Below are 18,539 nucleotides of genomic sequence, written 5' to 3'. Positions count from 1 at the left end.
AAGAAATCTGATGAGGTTCAATAAGGATAAGTGCAGGGTCCTGCACTTAGGACGGAAGAACCCGATGCACAGCTACAGACTAGGGACCGAATGGCTAGGCAGCAGTTCTGCGGAAAAGGACCTAGGGGGTGACAGTGGATGAGAAGCTGGATATGAGTCAGCAGTGTGCCCTTGTTGCCAAGAAGGCCAATGGCATTTTGGGATGTATAAGTAGGGGCATAGCGAGCAGATCAAGGGACGTGATCGTCCCCCTCTATTCGACATTGGTGAGGCCTCATCTGGAGTACTGTGTCCAGTTTTGGGCTCCACACTACAAGAAGGATGTGGATAAATTGGAGAGAGTCCAGCGAAGGGCAACAAAAATGATTAGGGGTCTGGAACACATGACTTATGAGGAGAGGCTGAGGGAACTGGGGTTGTTTAGTCTGCAGAAGAGAAGAATGAGAGGGGATTTGATAGCTGCTTTCAACTACCTGAGAGGTGGTTCCAGAGAGGATGGTTCTAGACTATTCTCAGTGGTAGAAGAGGACAGGACAAGGAGTAATGGTCTCAAGTTGCAGTGGGGGAAGTTTAGGTTGGATATTAGGAAAAATTTCTTCACTAGGAGGGTGGTGAAACACTGGAATGCGTTACCTAGGGAGGTGGTAGAATCTCCTTCCTTAGAAGTTTTTAAGTTCAGGCTTGACAAAGCCCTGGTTGGGATGATTTAATTGGGGATTGGTCCTGCTTTGAGCAGGGGGTTGAACTAGATGACCTCCTGAGGTCCCTTCCAACCCTGATATTCTATGATCTCTTTAGGGGTGTGTGTTTATGTATTAACATATATATTGCTCTCTCACTCGCGCGCACACACACACTTATTTTTAAGTGAAGAAACAGGAAACTGAAATGAAGGAGAGACAGGTGTTCCCACATATAGTCACTTGGAAGGGAGGCATCTGGTCCAGGGCAGAGTAGGACTGAGGCCATGGCAAGAGTGGATGGAGGCATGGGTAGCTCTAACAGAAACCCCTCCCTGAAAACTAGCAGGGGAGGGACAAATACCAACCCCCCCAAGTGAACCTGCATGGTTCCATTCACATAACCCGCCTGAAACACACTGCAAGACTTGTGTTTTGGCTATTTCTGAGCCATCGCTTATTCTTTCTCGCTTCTTCAGTCTATTATGGAGTTAACTATAATTAACTCATTGAAGAAACCAATTGGATTTTTCTATTATTCAACTTATACCCTTGGGGCATCTCTTATAAACTTAGCTGAGTATCTGGTATTAAATGGAAAAAAATGGATGTTTCTCTGTTTATATCAAAGTGACTTTTATGGTCATTATCCTTCCTAGTTAGAGGCACTGATGTATTTACCATAACAGTTTTGGATACTGAGGTGACCCCGTGGCACTGCTAGGGAGGTAGGCTGGGGATGAATTGTCCTACCTCTCTAATTCAGGAAGGAGGGGAGCAGAGCTGAGCTGGTATTAAGACAATAAGATAAGAAAAGCAGCTTAAAACTAACAGAGACTGACTGACAACCAGTGCAGCGGAGTCAAGCAAACTACATGCTTATTCCAGCTGACACTGGGCACTCAAGATCCTAGCAGCACTTTCTACCAAGCTGTAATCTCTTAATTGCACATTCAGGGATCTTATTAGGGAAAAAAAAAAGGTACAGTAATCGAAAGAGTGGATGAAACAAAAGCATGAAGGAGGACCTGAACATCAGCAAGAATGAGACAAGGACATACATCTAGGAGATAGAAAGCCAATTTCAACACATCAGAGAGGAATGAGAATAAAATAACAGGAGAGAATGTGTCTCGGCCCCTAAGGTTTGTTGATCTGTTTAAATGGATTTAATGTTTGTCAATGGTACTGGATTGATGGCCCTAGGAACCAAAATTTCTCTAATTTTATCCATTTATTTCTATGACAAAGATGCATCTATTCAGAGATGTCAGCTGTCTGCTATCACATACAATGTTACGATGGGGTCTTGCAGCTCTTCTGGGGAGGCCCTAGCAGCATGGTGGGACTACTTCTTCATGGCATATGCACAATGTTCCTCAGGTGGCACGTGACCAAGATGCATTTGGTACGCTGGTTGAATCAAGCTTCCCCAGTTTGGGCCAGGTACTGACGGGGAGTGCAATGTGAACGGTGATCCGTGTCCCTCCCATTGCTGGCTTGAATGCAAGGGTGAAGCGTCCCAGCCAGTAGGCCTGCAGCACTCTAAGAACAAGATGGTGCATGCAGAAGGGTTCGTCATCTAGACTACGCATCACCGACAAGGTCATTGGGAGCTCATGCTACATTCTTTCACCAATAGTGCTTAGAAGCACTGTCTAATATGTTCCCTTCATGGCTTCCTGAGGCATTCTGCCTGCATCCGCCCTGGCAGAAAGAGTGTCCTAAACCCCCTTACTCAACCAGTACAACACTGAATCCAGGCTAGTGCTACTCAGATAGCTATTACAGCAATAATTTTAATCAGCGCTCCAGTGAAAGAGTTAGACTACCATGAGCTACAAAGCTTGCAGGAAATATCTGGCATAGTCCCATACATATGCGGTAGAAGAAACATTCAGACGAATTACTGGTTCTTCAGTGTATGAAGGAAATTTAAACCTATGTGAATGAATCTACGAGGAAAGCTTCACAGATTACAGAATCATGTTGTAAATACAGAGGCCTTTGTAACATTGGAGATAACAGACTTGCTGGAATAAATCTGAAGCCATTTTACAAAGACATAACTTTACTGCTGTTGAGCCTCCAACCACTCTTGTCTTTAGGAGGCCATGGCCTCAGTCCTATTCTCTCCTGGGCGAGATGCTTCCCTTCCAAGTGACTAGTATGTTTATATGTGGGAACGTCTGTCTCTACTTCTCTCCTATCCAACTCTTCAGGGAGTTGTCAAGTATGGATATGACAAAGAAAAAAACATGTAATGTATTAAATTAGCAACCGGGGGGGACACACCATATAATTTAAACCAGTGGTTCTCAACTAGGGGTATGCAGAGGTCTTCCCAGGGGTACATCAATTCATCTAGATATTTACCTAGTTTTACAACCAGCTACATAAAAAGCACTACTGAAGTCAGTTTGATTAAAAAATTTATACAGACAATAACTTGTTTATACTGCTCTGTAGTATAGTGTGTATATATACTGTACACTGATATGTAAGTACAATATTTATATTCCAGTTGCTTTATTTTATAATTATATGGTAAAAATGAAAAATCAAGGAGTTTGTCAGTAATAATGTGCTGAGGCACTTTTGTATTTGTATGTCTGAGTTTGTAAGCACATAGTTTTTAAGTGAGGTTAAACTTGGGGAACACAAGACACATCACATTCCTGAAAGGAGTACAGGAGTCTGGAAAGGTTGAGAGCCACTGATTTAAACAAAGTATATTACATTAGTGATACCTTTTCATAATTCAAATGCATGCAGCATTTTATACAAATCGGGGTAATTGCGTATTGCACTTGATCAGCAAAAGTAAGGGAATGACAAAAGAGCAAACAGTGAAAAATGTTTCTACTTGTAAGCTTGTACACAGTTCTGTTGCTAGTAGAGATGGGCAAAAAAATGCAGATTTGGAGACACCAACATGTTTTTTGTGAATTCATGTCAGTTTTGCTGAATAGTTTTAGTAAAAAAAACCCAAAACTTTCAGAAAGTCAATATTTTATCTCAACATTTTTAAAAAGAAATGTTTTGAGTCAAACAACTTTTTGTTTAAAAATCTCCAATCTTCTCTAAATTTAAAATGCTCGAAATCTGAACAAAACATTTTGTATCTAACAAAATGAAACTTTTTTTGAATTGCCAGCAAACCAAAAAACCAGAGATTTGCACACCTGTACGTGCTAGGTCACCCATGAATTACTTTCCCATTGGAAAGGTTTGTAGAAAAGCAACATAAACATAAAGTCTGAAACTGGCATGACAATACTCCTCTAACCCAATCCTCTATAAACATTAATTCTCTCTCTCTCTCTCTCTCTTGCTCTCTCATATGTTACCAGTTACATGCTCTGACCTTTTAGGATATGACAAAATCATATTAGAGACACAGAAGGAATGATTTATTCTTGCATATTTTTGAGGGAAGAGCATAAACTGAAAGAGAAATGTGTAATGTATCCTTTCCACCTGGAGGTTACCTACCATATTTATTTTCTAAATAAGTCTGGTCTAAGAATACTGAAAACGTTTGTATCTTTTGGAGAAGGCATTGACAGAGGCGATGTCAGCATGTGGTCCTCATGCTCTGATGTAAACTAAGAGTGAAAGAGATCTGGCTCCCTATTGATTTCCTCTGGTGCAAGAGCTTTCTCTCAAAAACCCTAACCTCCCAAAGTAGTGACGTGAGTTTAGTGCTGATGAAAGATGACCTGTTTACAGCCCTATACGATATGGTCTACTGGACAGGGAGTTGGGAGACCAAGTTTCTGTTCCAGCTTATGTTGACATAATTATGTCAGTGTCTACACTATAGCTTTGCTCCCATCAGTGTAAGTGCCCTACTACAGCAACATAATAAGTCCACCTCCACAAGAGGCATAGGGCTTATATCAGTGTAGTTAGGGCAATACACTTACTTGGGCTGTGGACTGTCCTTTTTGTCAATTTTACAGCTCCCTGCTGCAGCCGTGAAACTGACAAGGAAGGCTGGTAGACTCCCTGCTGTGAACCATGTGCGAGGCTCACAGCACAGGTGGTCATCCTGGGCCAGGTGGGGGGCTCCAGCTAGAGCCCTCATGGCTCCCGTCCTGGCTCCCTGGTTGCTGCCCGGGCTCCTCAGCTTCCAGCCAGGTTGCCGCCTGGGCTCCCAGTGGGGAGCAGGGAGCCAAGAGCCCAGGGAGCAGCTCCCCACGTTGCCAATCTTAAGTCAGTGGAAACGCTTCTTCACAACACCGACAGAAGGAGGATAATGTGGATGTGAAAAAACGCAGTAATTACTGCGGTGGCTGTAAATCAATCTAACATAGGTCGACTTAAATGTATAGTGTGGACGTGCCCTTTTTCTAATCCCGTGTCTTTAAATTGAAGTGTCTGGGGAAACTCCATTTGTGGTGGCAAGTTGTGTGCATGTTATTTCTGTTCAAGAATAATGGACTTGTCTTGTCCAGGAGAGGGCTGGGCAGTACAGGACCTACATTTCTGGAGGGGGAATCTAAGACTGGGAGTATGTTGGGGTCCCCTGCAGTATAATCAAGGCTGGTGAGAGCTAGAGTGTAACCCAAGTGTGGCTGGCAGGCTGCAGTTTCACACAAACGTTCAGAGTGTGGCTTGCAAGCTAGAACCCTGCTTGTGAGCGGCCCAGCTGGAAACTTTCAACAAGATATCATAAGTCACCCAAGGTTGCAGGGCAAGAATGGCACAGCTGCTCATTAATCTAGATTGTATATAACAATATGGACAGTGCCTAATCAAGTGGGGCTCTGTTCTCCATTGGGGCCTCCAGGTGCTATTGCAACACACACAATAATAATAATAATTAATAATAAAACACCTGTTAATCTAATAGAGTACATACAACATGGGCAGCAGAAGTACAAGTCTCCACATACCACCTTGCCAGTATGTCCCAACTTCTGCCTAGAAAGGCAACCCCTATGAGTGAGAAAATGAATTAGTTCAGCCTTCGTTATCTCTGTGGAGGCTGCCCAAGTGCCAGCTGAGGCTGTTAAAATTCAACCAAGGGATGTATGGTGGTTAAGTCAATGGGAGTTTAGACTGAGTAAGGCATGAAAAAGGATTGAGCCCATGGTCCAAGTGTGATTAGAAATGCTAGCAGTGATGTCTTTGTCTTTCTACCCATAGAGAGAGTTTTATTAGACGGCCCAGGGTTTCAAACAATCACTTTAAAAGTATTTTAACTCTCTGAAAGATGTAGAAAAATGAGCCTAAAATGACTTTGCATTTTGCATATTTATCAAATCAGTGCCAGTTTGAAGAGCTGCATGCATAGAGTTTCATTGCCATTACTTCCCAAACCCAGTTACCACCCTGCCTTTCCAGTTCTTGCTTGATGAAATTATTGTACTCTTTATTGGATAGAGTTATCAAAAACCTTAGGGGTAAAATTTAAAGAGGCTGTTACTGTGATAGGATTTTATGGATTATTTCAAACTGCAAGAAATGTTTCTTTGTTATTTATACATATAAATTTATGACATTTTATATAAACTTACAAATATGAAGAGTAAAGTACAGCAATCTTATTAGGAGAATTCAATATCCACTTTACTCAGGCTCCATGTCCCAAAATACTCCATCTGCATCATGTTAGTGAGTTGACTAATATGACGCTAAAGGTGCTATTCTTCTCTTTCAGAATCATGCAAGTGTCTCTCCCTAATTTACGACACACTGGGGATTTTCCATAGGCACTGGTGCATAAACTGCACTTGTTCAGGGTATATAGCTTCCTTTGATGCCAGTAACAGTTCTGCATGCCAGATGACTACAAATTCTTATATAACAGGGTATTGAGCAGACATAAACATGTAGCTCTAAATGCTGATCAGATTCCATTTGGAACAATAACATATGCCCTGCTTAGAGAGAGTTCCAGTGGAAGGAGTTTAATGTAGGGTAGAGTTTATTGCCATAACCAAACCTGGGTACAAGTAACACCTAATTTTCCTCTCATATAATCAGGGAGAAGGGTATTTGGAGAGGGCTGAGATGGATGTGGGCAGTGGAGATTTTTTTTGCTAGGCCCTGACCCTGTAGGCTTAGTGTTTTACTTTACATTCTGTTTGTCCCATTGAATCAATGGGGGTTACTTGCCGTGTGTGAAGTTAAGCATGTACTTATGTCTTCACAAGATTTGGATCTTGATTTGTAATATTGAGCTAGAAAAATGCACTGCTGTTTTCTAGGTAGACTTTTAAATGACAAATGCCCATAACACCCATTTATCCTGTGCTCTTTAGCTTAAATCCAGATAAATAAGTTAGAATTACCTGGTGTATTTTGGATATTTGTTTGGTATCCATGAATAATTGTTTGTTTGTTTTTTTTCAGTTGAAAGGCAACTAAGGTAGAACCTCACTACTAATAAATGGGAGCTGTAATGCAACATTTGTTTTTAAGCAGAACTCCCCTGATGGCACAATGCAGTGCTGGTGACCCAAGTTTGAGTTAAGGAGTTTTATGAATGATCAAAGAAGTGAAGAAGCACCCTCCTAAAAAGGGGAAATGATGCCTTACGTAAATGTACTCTGTTGATTTTTTTATAGTTTGTAGTTTAGTTTGTATAATTTATAATGTATGATGGACTAGGCTAGGTGTATTGCACTGTGTGTGTATTGTAATGATGAGTTCTCAGTAATTGCATTAAATCGTAGCTGAGAGATGGGGGAAAATATCACCAGGTTGTTAGTGATGATTAGAACTCCGCAGATTCGCAAGGTTCTGCTACATCCCAGAAGGAAAAAGCCTGAATAAATGGCAGGATTTTCAAATGGAAAATGTTAGGCCCTAATCCTGCAAGTTGCTCTAGGTGGGCAGACACCTGCAGAGAGCTCCACTGAAGTCCTTGGGGGCCCAGGCTTGCACATACATCAGTTTATGCAAAGCAGCTAGCAAGATTGGCAGCTAGGCTTTGTCTATACCCAGAGTTACAGCCATTTAATTAAAGGTGTGTCTCTTTTTTTAAAAAAAGAACAGTTTAGTTATACCAGTGCACATTCCAGTATGGACACTCTCAGTTGGGTATAAAGCTGTCTTATAAACACAGTTGATCAATGTAAAGCAGATTTGCACAGATTTAAGAGTGTCCACACTCAGGATTTTTCACAAGCTTAAATAAATGGGTTTAAAAATCACAGTTTTGATTACATTGATGCAACTTGGAACATAGACAGGGCTGTAGTCATTTATTTTTGTGCATGACAGCAGAAGCAAAAGATGATTTAATCTACTGTCTGCTTCCTAAATAATTCTAATTTCCTAAGACCCGAGATTCATGTCTGCTGAAAAATGGAGACCTACTGTAAATGTATTAGACTCTTTGCTTATATGACATGTACTGTGTCTGCTTTTCAACTAGCTATAGTTTGGAAATAAAACCGATACTGAAAAGTCTCCCAGAAAGCAGAGGTACAAAATTATACCTCCCCTGTCCCCACCCATTTGAAAAATGCACCTTTTTCAGTACTAAAATAACCTTTAAATCCTTTAAATTACATCATATGGAATAAACCATACAATACCTATATTTATCTAGCAGGACTAAAGTGGCATGGCTAAATTGCATTTACTGAGTCAATTAATTCTTTTAGCCAGATACATAAGCACCATATATTGCACTCTACCTTCCTTTTATTGATCCATCTTGGAGGGTTGTATGAAACAGGCCCAAATGCCAACTACAGCACCTGGACTGGCTCCTGCAGGAAGATCAATCTATAGGTTACATTTAATTGACATGGCAGATTATTCTGAACGAGCCAACTTGACTCTGTCTTGCTGGAGTAGGCACACTCCATCTTTGTTCTCCTTGGACTGTTGCTATAAAACCTCAAGGCTACATCACTAACTCAAATTTACTGTACACTTCTGATACTACAGTACTCTAAAATCATGCTGTATGTCACTGTCACCTCAGCTACCAGGCTCTAATGCTGGAATTCATCTTGGTTATGATGTTCTTATTTCCTTTGTACAAGGAAAAAAATATTTACCAGTGTAGAGATAGAAAGAGCAGTCGGTGGCCAATGTACAAGAAAAATGATCTATAAATACAGACCATGATTGACTGGGGACGAAAATACTATGATAAAAATCCCATTTTGAATTGTGTGATTGTGCCAGGTAGTCCAATGCCAGGTCAGCTCCAGCATTTTACAGAGGTTGCACAGTTTAGGTTTGGTTTTATTTCTTCTACTCCCTGGAACATTAGGAGACACTACTAATGTGTTTTGGAAAACCAGTAAGCAAGACAGTGCTGCCATGTAACACAGCTGGACTTGACTGTGCATGCTCCAGTGTTGAGTTTATTACACCACCCCAGACCACAGACCTACTTTCTTCCAAGGGGCGGAAACATGACACACTGGAGATTGGAGGAAGTAAAAAAAAAAAAAGCTATCTGGATTTTGTCACTTCAAATTCACACTGTTTTACAGTGAAAGCTTTACTGCAGGTTTCTATCGGGGTCTACTCTTGCATATTTAGTCCTTCTTGCCATACATGGTCTTTATTCTGGGTTGGCAATGAAACCAGGTAGGTTTTGCACACTTTGAATGGCTAGTTCAGTTTTTGGATATTAATATTGTTCCGCTGGAGGTTAGATGGCTCTCATCAAGCATTTCTTTGATCTATGGGCAGTCAGATCTTGTTGAAGCTGATGGGGCATACTAGCCGCCTTCCATTCAGACTAAGTGAGAGAACAATTAAATGTTCTTTCGTATAGCGATAGCTGAAGCAAGGGAAGCCACTGCCCAAAGACTAGTCTGAATATACAACAGGAGTTGGGGATTGATTTGGTTGCAGCTGTCTATATATCAGACAGCTGCAGAAAGCAGGCAGAAAGCAGTGTAGGAAAACCGAGAGAGCAGCCTGAAAGCAGGAGACTGCATGAGAAGTGTTCGTAGTGTAGCCGTGGGAGAGAGCCAGGCGAGAGACTTCTGAGCAGAGAGCTGGCTGGAAAGGTAGGCTTAGAACTGTGAGCAAGGAAACTGCTTCGGGTTTTCTGTTCCTACTGTGTTCACGCAAATAGGACTTTTTGTACATTCTTTGTGCAAAAATAGGATTGCACCAACAAAATATCTTTCTCTCTGTTAGAAGAAGAAATTGATTATGAAACAACGCACCATTCCATGAATATTTGCCAACCACTTGAGCCAAAAGGGGTAACAATTTGTATAAGATGGGAGCATTTTTGTGGGTTTGGGTTAGCCCAGCACGTCTTGCAATGTTCTACATGGTATCACAGATGGCCTCAAGTTCTGAAATAAGATGTTCATTGCCAAGATCCCAATGCCTGGACTCTTCTACTTGATTTTTTGTCGCCAGGGCTCCCTGCCTTTCCTGCTTATACTTTTCCTTCACAGAGCAAGGAATAAGAAAAGGAGTACTTGTGGCACCTTCGAGACTAACCAATTTATTTGAGCATAAGCATAAGGAATGTGAAGCCTGATTCACAGAACTACTGTGCACTTGAAGGAGCAGGACAGATTGGGCTTGATCCTGCTCCAACTGAAGTTAGTGGCAAAGCTTGCAATGACTTTAGTGGGTGGGACAGGATTTTCTTTTAGCTCAAACTCAGACACTCATGCTTTCTCTTAGCTGAGAAGGCTTCAAAGTTGTATGGAGTCTGCTGAGTCAAACCACTGGGAATAATTTTTGAGTCTGAGTTTTGTGGTAAACTTTAGACACTTTACATTTGTAAACTCCACTTGTAAAGTGTTTGCAAAAGTGTAAGCATCACTGCAGGCAAAAAAGGGGGCCCTTATCTTTAGTCAACAAAAGGTGTCTGTGATGCAGGAATGTTTTGTGACAGGTTTCAGAGGAACAGCCCTGTTAGTCTATATTCGCAAAAAGAAAAGGAGTACTTGTGGCGCCTTAGAGACTAACCAATTTATTTGAGCATAAGCTTTCGTGAGTTACAGCTCACTTCATCGGATGCATACTGTGGAAACTGCAGAAGACATTATGTACACAGAGACCATGAAACAATACCTCCTCCCACCCCACGCTCCTGCTGGTAATAGCTTATCTAAAGTGATCACTCTCCTTACAATGTGTATGATAATCAAGTTGGGCCATTTCCAGCACAAATCCAGGTTTTCTCACCCCCCCCCCCATACACACACAAACTCACTCTCCTGCTGGTAACAGCCCATCCAAAGCAACCACTCTCCCCACAATGTGCACGATAATCAAGGTGGGCCATTTCCTGCACAAATCCAGGTTTTCTCACCCTCCACCCCCGCCCCCCACAAACTCACTCTCCTGCTGGTAATAGCTCATCCAAACTGACCACTCTCCTTACAATGTGTATGATAATCACGGTGGGCCATTTCCAGCATAAATCCAAGTTTAACCAGAATGTCTGGGGGGGAGGGGAGGAGGAAAAAACAAGGGGAAATAGGCTACCTTGCATAATGACTTAGCCACTCCCAGTCTCTATTTAAGCCTAAATTAATAGTATCCAATTTGCAAATGAATTCCAATTCAGCAGTTTCTCGCTGGAGTCTGGATTTGAAGTTTTTTTGTTGTAAGATAGCGACCTTCATGTCTGTAATTGCGTGACCAGAGAGATTGAAGTGTTCTCCAACTGGTTTTTGAATGTTATAATTCTTGACGTCTGATTTGTGTCCATTTATTCTTTTACGTAGAGACTGTCCAGTTTGACCAATATACATGGCAGAGGGGCTATGTCACACCCTATACCGGAAACCTACTGACCGCTATTCCTACCTACATGCCTCCAGCTTTCACCCTGACCACACCACATGATCCATCGTCTACAGCCAAGCTCGGCGATACAGCCGCATTTGCTCCAACCCCTCAGACAGAGACAAACACCTACAAGATCTCTATCAAGCATTCTTACAACTACAGTACCCACCTGCGGAAGTGAAGAAACAGATTGATAGAGTCAGAAGAGTTCCCAGAAGTCACCTACTACAGGACAGGCCTAACAAAGAAAATAACAGAACGCCACTAGCCATCACCTTCAGCCCTCAACTAAAACCCCTCCAACGCATTATTAACGATCTACAACCTATCCTGAAGGATGACCCAACACTCTCACAAATCTTGGGAAACAGGCCAGTCCTTGCCTACAGACAGCCCCCCAATCTGAAGCAAATACTCACCAACAACCACATACCACACAACAGAACCACTAACCCAGGAACCTATCCTTGCAACAAAGCCCATTGCCAACTGTGCCCACCTATCTATTCAGGGGACACCATCACAGGGCCTAATAACATCAGCCACACTATCAGAGGCTCGTTCACCTGCACATCTACCAATGTGTTATATGCCATCATGTGCCAGCAATGCCCCTCTGCCATGTACATTGGTCAAACTGGACAGTCTCTACGTAAAAGAATAAATGGACACAAATCAGACGTCAAGAATTATAACATTCAAAAACCAGTCGGAGAATACTTCAATCTCTCTGGTCACGCAATTACAGACATGAAGGTCGCTATCTTACAACAAAAAAACTTCAAATCCAGACTCCAGCTAGAAACTGCTGAATTGGAATTCATTTGCAAATTGGATACTATTAATTTAGGCTTAAATAGAGACTGGGAGTGGCTAAGTCATTATGCAAGGTAGCCTATTTCCCCTTGTTTTTTCCTCCTCCCCTCCCCCCCAGACATTCTGGTTAAACTTGGATTTATGCTGGAAATGGCCCACCGTGATTATCATACACATTGTAAGGAGAGTGGTCAGTTTGGATGAGCTATTACCAGCAGGAGAGTGAGTTTGTGGGGGGCGGGGGTGGAGGGTGAGAAAACCTGGATTTGTGCTGGAAATGGCCCAACTTGATTATCATACACATTGTAAGGAGAGTGATCACTTTAGATAAGCTATTACCAGCAGGAGCGTGGGGTGGGAGGAGGTATTGTTTCATGGTCTCTGTGTACATAATGTCTTCTGCAGTTTCCACAGTATGCATCTGATGATGTGAGCTGTAGTTCACGAAAGCTTATGCTCAAATAAATCGGTTAGTCTCTAAGGTGCCACAAGTACTCCTTTTCTTTTTAGGAATGCTTTGTGGGATTTCACCAGACCAGGGTGACTCCCTCATTGTAGGACAACTGTGTGAGAGTTTGAGGGAGAGAGTAAGATATAGGAGATTGAAAAGATGTGCACTTCAGATACACCAGCATGCGTTTTATTCCACACACAACTTAGAGAGAGCAGTAGGCCTTCAAGTTCGCGGCTTTTATCAGTTCTTGACATAACTTTAGTGCTACCGAAATACAGTAAAATTGTATGAACAAAGGCTCTGTATATAAGACCTTCTGATATAAATCATTGTCGTCCTGCTCCTTCAGATCCAAGCCCCAACGTAATAGCCCAATCCAATCAGGGAGAGCATCACTGGAAAACAACCATACTTACTTCTGAGAAATAGTAGATACATTGAGAATGACCTTTCAGACCTGTAGCTATTTCATAAATGTGTTCTCCTAGGGTGCTCTTATTCAAGTACAGGCATCAAGACTTGTTCTGCAGTGTATTGTTCTTTGACAGGTTAGTGCAATTGACGCAGTTCCTAGTGGGCCACTACTTTATAAAGGCCATGAAAGCACTGAGAGAGCCTGTCACTTGGCTTTTAAGAACAGTAGGAATCAAATCTTATCAGTAACTAAAGCTACGTGAGATGTTTTACAGTTTAATATTCTATTACAGATTAGAGCTACTGGGGAAACTATGAAGATTAAAAAATAAGAAAAAACCCAAACACTTATTTAAGCAAAAAATAAAAGTATTTAGCAGTCTGTTTTCTCAATAATAGGGTTGCCAACCCTCCAGAATTGTCCTAGAGTCTCCAGGAATAAAAATTAATCTTTAATTTAGATTGTCATGTGATGAAACCTCCAGGAATATGTCCAACCAAAACTGGCAACCCTATATTAGACTCTTATGGATCATGTCATGTTCTGCCAAAATACACTTTCTGAAATAAGTGCTGGGAAACGATCAGGATTTCCCAAAAACCTATTTTAGAAACCAAACCAAAGAAAAAATTTACAGTAATCCAATAATAGTTTTCTTTTCAAAATTTATAGATAGCTTACAAAACAAAATTTCCTTGTGTGCTTACTGTAAATGTGGGTTTGCATCAAACCTCAGGATTCTAAATTCTCTGTTTACCATTTAAGCACTGTGCTGGAAACACAGTGTTGTATTTAGAAGCATTGGTTGGTAACACTTAAGTGATAGGAACATGAGCACTTATGCAGCGGTAAAGAGTTGTGTGGGATGGGGGAGAGGGGCAATAAAGAGGATGGGGTGGGTCAAGGGAGGTGTCCTGTTGAGATCATTCATGTGCCATGGTTGGTAGTTTCTAAGGTAAATTTGAAGAGGAGCATAATTCTCTTTGGTAAGAACTTTGTAATTGTACATTTTAATTCAGTATGTTCGATTATTTGAAATCCCACGGTACTGTACAATCCAAATGGGGGGAAAAAATGAAAAGTTCACCAGCAGTCCTTTTATCCCCAACTTTTGCTGTTTATGGGACATTTCTGTTCTTCATGGGCTTCCCAGGGTACAACATTCATGATCAGAAAGTCCTCTTTCATTATAGTAATATATGTTTGTTTTGTTTTGTATGTTTTTTTTTTCTTTGAGAGATTTAATGATGAAACAAAAGCCAGCCATGGTTTACAGACGACGACCCCGGCGACCACCCTTTCTACGAGTGCTGTCAGAGGGGATGGGGATGACATCCTCAATGCACCCAATCTTCATTCCAGAATGAGTGAGAGCTCCGAGGGCTGACTGGGCACCAGGTCCAGGAGTCTTGGTCCTATTTCCACCTGAAGCTCGCAGCTTGAGGTGAGGGGCAGAGAGGCCCAGCTCCTTGCACCGCTGGGCAACATCCTGGGCTGCCAACATGGATGAAGACTTGTCTCTGTCGGCCTTCACCTTCATACCACCGGTCACTCAGCAGATGGGTTCCTTGCCAGAGAGATTGGCTACAGGGACACAAGTGTCATTGAAGAGTGGTCAGTTTGGATGAGCTATTACCAGCAGGAGAGTGAGTTTGTGTGTGTATGGGGGTGGGGGGGATGTGAGAAAACCTGGATTTGTGCAGGAAATAGCCCAACTTGATTGTCATGCACATTGTGTAAAGAGTTGTCACTTTGGATGGGCTATCACCAGCAGGAGAGTGAATTTGTGTGGGGGGGTGGAGGGTGAGAAAACCTGGATTTGTGCTGGAAATGGCCCACCTGATGATCACTTTAGATAAGCTATTACCAGCAGGACAGTGGGGTGGGAGTAGGTATTGTTTCATATTCTCTGTGTATATATAAAGCCTGCTGCAGTTTCCACGATATGCATCTGAGGAAGTGAGCTGTAGCTCACGAAAGCTTATGCTCTAATAAATTGGTTAGTCTCTAAGGTGCCACAAGTACTCCTTTTCTTTTTGTGAATTTTCATTGAGATCACATGAGAGTAATTGTGAATAAATGTTAGATGAATTAGACACATGCTTTAGCAATTGTTAGGTTGATTTGATTTGCTCAATTTAGGGCTTAAAAGTAAGAGTGCAGCTGGTATCACAGAGAAAAATAATACTCTGCTCGTGGAGGTAGAGAAAAAGGCTTATGGAGTGTATTACTGTAACAAGATTAGTAGTTAAGGGCTCTTCCTTTTTCGATTCAAAAGAGGAGTGGGTTTTTCACATATGGATTTGACCAAAAAAGTCAAACCAACCCCCAAAATAACTGAACTATTACTTCTGGTCTTTTATGAGGAGTCTAAAGGGGATTTGGAACTGAGATGGAAGAGTACTACTTGATTCTTCATCAAGGAAAGCACATCCTTGCATCCATGTACAGAATCTATGAGGCATAATCCAGAACCATTGGTATCCTAGCAGAATTATGATCATGTTGCTCTGCCTACATTAAGGAATGGCAGCAGATCTTATGCACTTGTGTTTCCTGGGCCAGTCCACTTTGTGGACGCAAATGCACAACCATATTTGGTAGATTCAAACAACAATATGCGCCTACTCTTTGCAATAAAATCTTGCTGTCAGACACAGATCTATAAACTATATATTGACTTGTGGCTAGATAAAAATCTCGTTCTAGGACTTCTGCAAAGGAGCAAAAAGTAGAATCCCATGGAAATTAAAAAGGAGAAAGTGGTGGGGGGAAAGCCCAATAATGAGTCCAGCAGGGTCAATAATTGTTAATGCAGAGTGCCCTCTTCAAATATCAGAGTGTAGACGTCGATGGTTCTTGAGAACATTCAGAGGAGTTATGCATTATGAATTAGCTTACATGGCCACTGGGTGATACTGTGGTTCCATTTGAAATACAGTTTCGAGAATGGTTTTCAGGCTGATAATGAGGCAGCGAGATTGTAGAAAGGAAGAAGTCTGGAACAGGAAGTCACAAGGTGATCAGATCTCCAAGAGACATATTTCAGAGAAACATTGTTAGAGATAAGAATATTTCACATACGGTTATGCTGAACTGGATAAGGCGTGTGCATCTGTGTCCGGGGTGGGAGTGGGGGTATGGCATTGCATTTCATTTGAAAGACTAATCCGTTAGTATGGTTCCCAGCAAGGTATCATCAAACCATTCTGGGGTAAATCCTGCAGAGCTGAAGTAAATAGAGGGGTTTTTAAATGTGTAGAGATTGGGCGAGACAGGATTTGATTTTATGACCCAAAACTGCAGCCAAAAAACAAAAAAAACCCTCAGGCTGGTATTTGCTGTGTTTCTTAAATCTCAAGGTCCTGAAGTCGTAAGATTAATGTGAGACTCTTATTTTTAATGAAAAAAATTAGGTCTGGTCTATACAAAGTATAGCTCTGTGAGGTGTATGACTTCTTATTTTTTTTTACTGACGTAGTTATCCTGGTACAGACCCTTGTGTGGATGCAGTTCTACCAGGATAAAGATATTGTGTACCCCTTTCTGTACTGGTATGTCCCCAACCAGTATAAAGCACCTTTGGATACAATTATATAGGTATATTCTGGGGAAAGGAGTGGGGGGTGGTTGTGTGTGTAGACAAGCCTTAAGTTTCTAGCCCTCATGATAGCAGAGGAAACCTTGGAAATGTACAGAAGTGTATCTGAAAGGCTGAAACACAAAGAATCCAACGTTTTATTTTTAAAAACTCATGATTCTGGGGCACGTGGCTCATGGTTTTTAACCACGTGGGTTGGTAATGCTGAAACTGAGTACCAAATCCCTGAACACTGGCCGTCCTATTTAGACACTTCAATAAGTAGACACTTTTTTCAAAGGTGCTGAATGGTGGCACATGTTGAGGCTCAGCATTTAGAAAATCACACTTAAAGCATGTTGGATTCAGAACCCCAAAACTGAAACTTTCAGAATTAGAGACTTTCCTCATTATAAAATGAGGATAAAAATTAGCCACCTCACAGGGTGATATTGAGAGGAACTGGTGGGTGTTAGGGTGTGTACACCCCTCCCCACAAATATAGTGCTTTGAGATCCTCTGTTAAAAGCTGCTACGTAAATGAAGATACTACAGTTAAAGTATTAAAATGGAGAGTGAGGATAAATCAGATTTATCCTCTCTCTCCATCTGCTTTTAATTTTGACCTGACTTGTGTTTTTTATGACCCAATATACCTCTCTGCTTCTTTGGATCAGAGTTTGAAACACTAAGATGGAGTGGTCTCTAGGTCACTATCTTTTAAACTTTTTAGTCTAGGACAATAAAAAGGGTTGATAGCAATAATGAAGATTACCTACCTCTAAGGTCTACAAAGCTTTCTTGTATTACATATTCATTGTTTGCATTCTGTTAATCCACATTAGTTGTTAATTTTGCAGAGTAATGGCTATTATAATAATCAGCGTTTAAAAGTGTGCAGAAAAATGAATGTGGCAATATAATATATATTGTAATAAACTCATATTAGATGGATTCTTCGACTAAAGTGGCTAAAACTGCATTCTTGAGAGGTATCATTCAGGGCTCCGTAACCAAACACCAGCAAAACCACTATAGGCTGTTTTTGTCACCATAGCAACACCAAACCAGGAGTAGCCTCTGTAAACTTAAAAATATGACTTCAGCCATTCGAGCTTCTCTCACAATACTGAAATCTTTTCCTGAATTTCAAGTGAGCGGGAGACTCTTCTCCCCCCACCCCAGGCACCACGCCCCAGGCATAAGTCTGACTCTTAAGTGCGATAGCAACCAAAATTAGGCTATAAATCTTCTTAATGGTACTTTTCAAAGAATTCTTTACTGGACCCATTCGGATCATACAAGGTGGTACATTTTTGAGCCTAGTCACTAATAATAGTGTCATGGATGTATTTCAAGGATGAAAGGGATTTCTGTGGAAAAACACCAGGAAAAATGTTCAGAGAAATAGCTCCCCTCAAAATTTCAGCTTTCAGTTTATATGATAGGCTTGGCTTCAAGTATCCAAGGACCTTCCTTCAGGCCTTGTTTCAGAATTTTATTCACTTTTTCCTTAATTGCCTCTTGCTACAGACAAATATTAGTATCTGAATATCTGTGTATCTGTGACAAGAGTAACAACCTTTTGCAAACTTTATCCTACATTAAGGGGATAAGTGAGTGCCAGGTAAGAACACAGGAAGAATTTTATTGACTGTAGATGTAATGCCAAATTCTGATATCACTCACACAAGTATGTATTGCCACTATCATTTATGTTATGAAAATACTTCCTCTTTGATCACTGTTCAATCCCCTCAGTATTTGTATGGTTCTGCCATGGAAGATGAGTAGGAAAAAAATGGCCCCTTTTTACTCAACAGACCTGCTCTGTGGATGTATTATATC

This window comes from Lepidochelys kempii, chromosome 10 (assembly GCF_965140265.1).
Source record: "Lepidochelys kempii isolate rLepKem1 chromosome 10, rLepKem1.hap2, whole genome shotgun sequence".
NCBI classification, from domain to species: domain Eukaryota; kingdom Metazoa; phylum Chordata; order Testudines; family Cheloniidae; genus Lepidochelys; species Lepidochelys kempii.
This window is presented reverse-complemented; position numbering follows the sequence as displayed.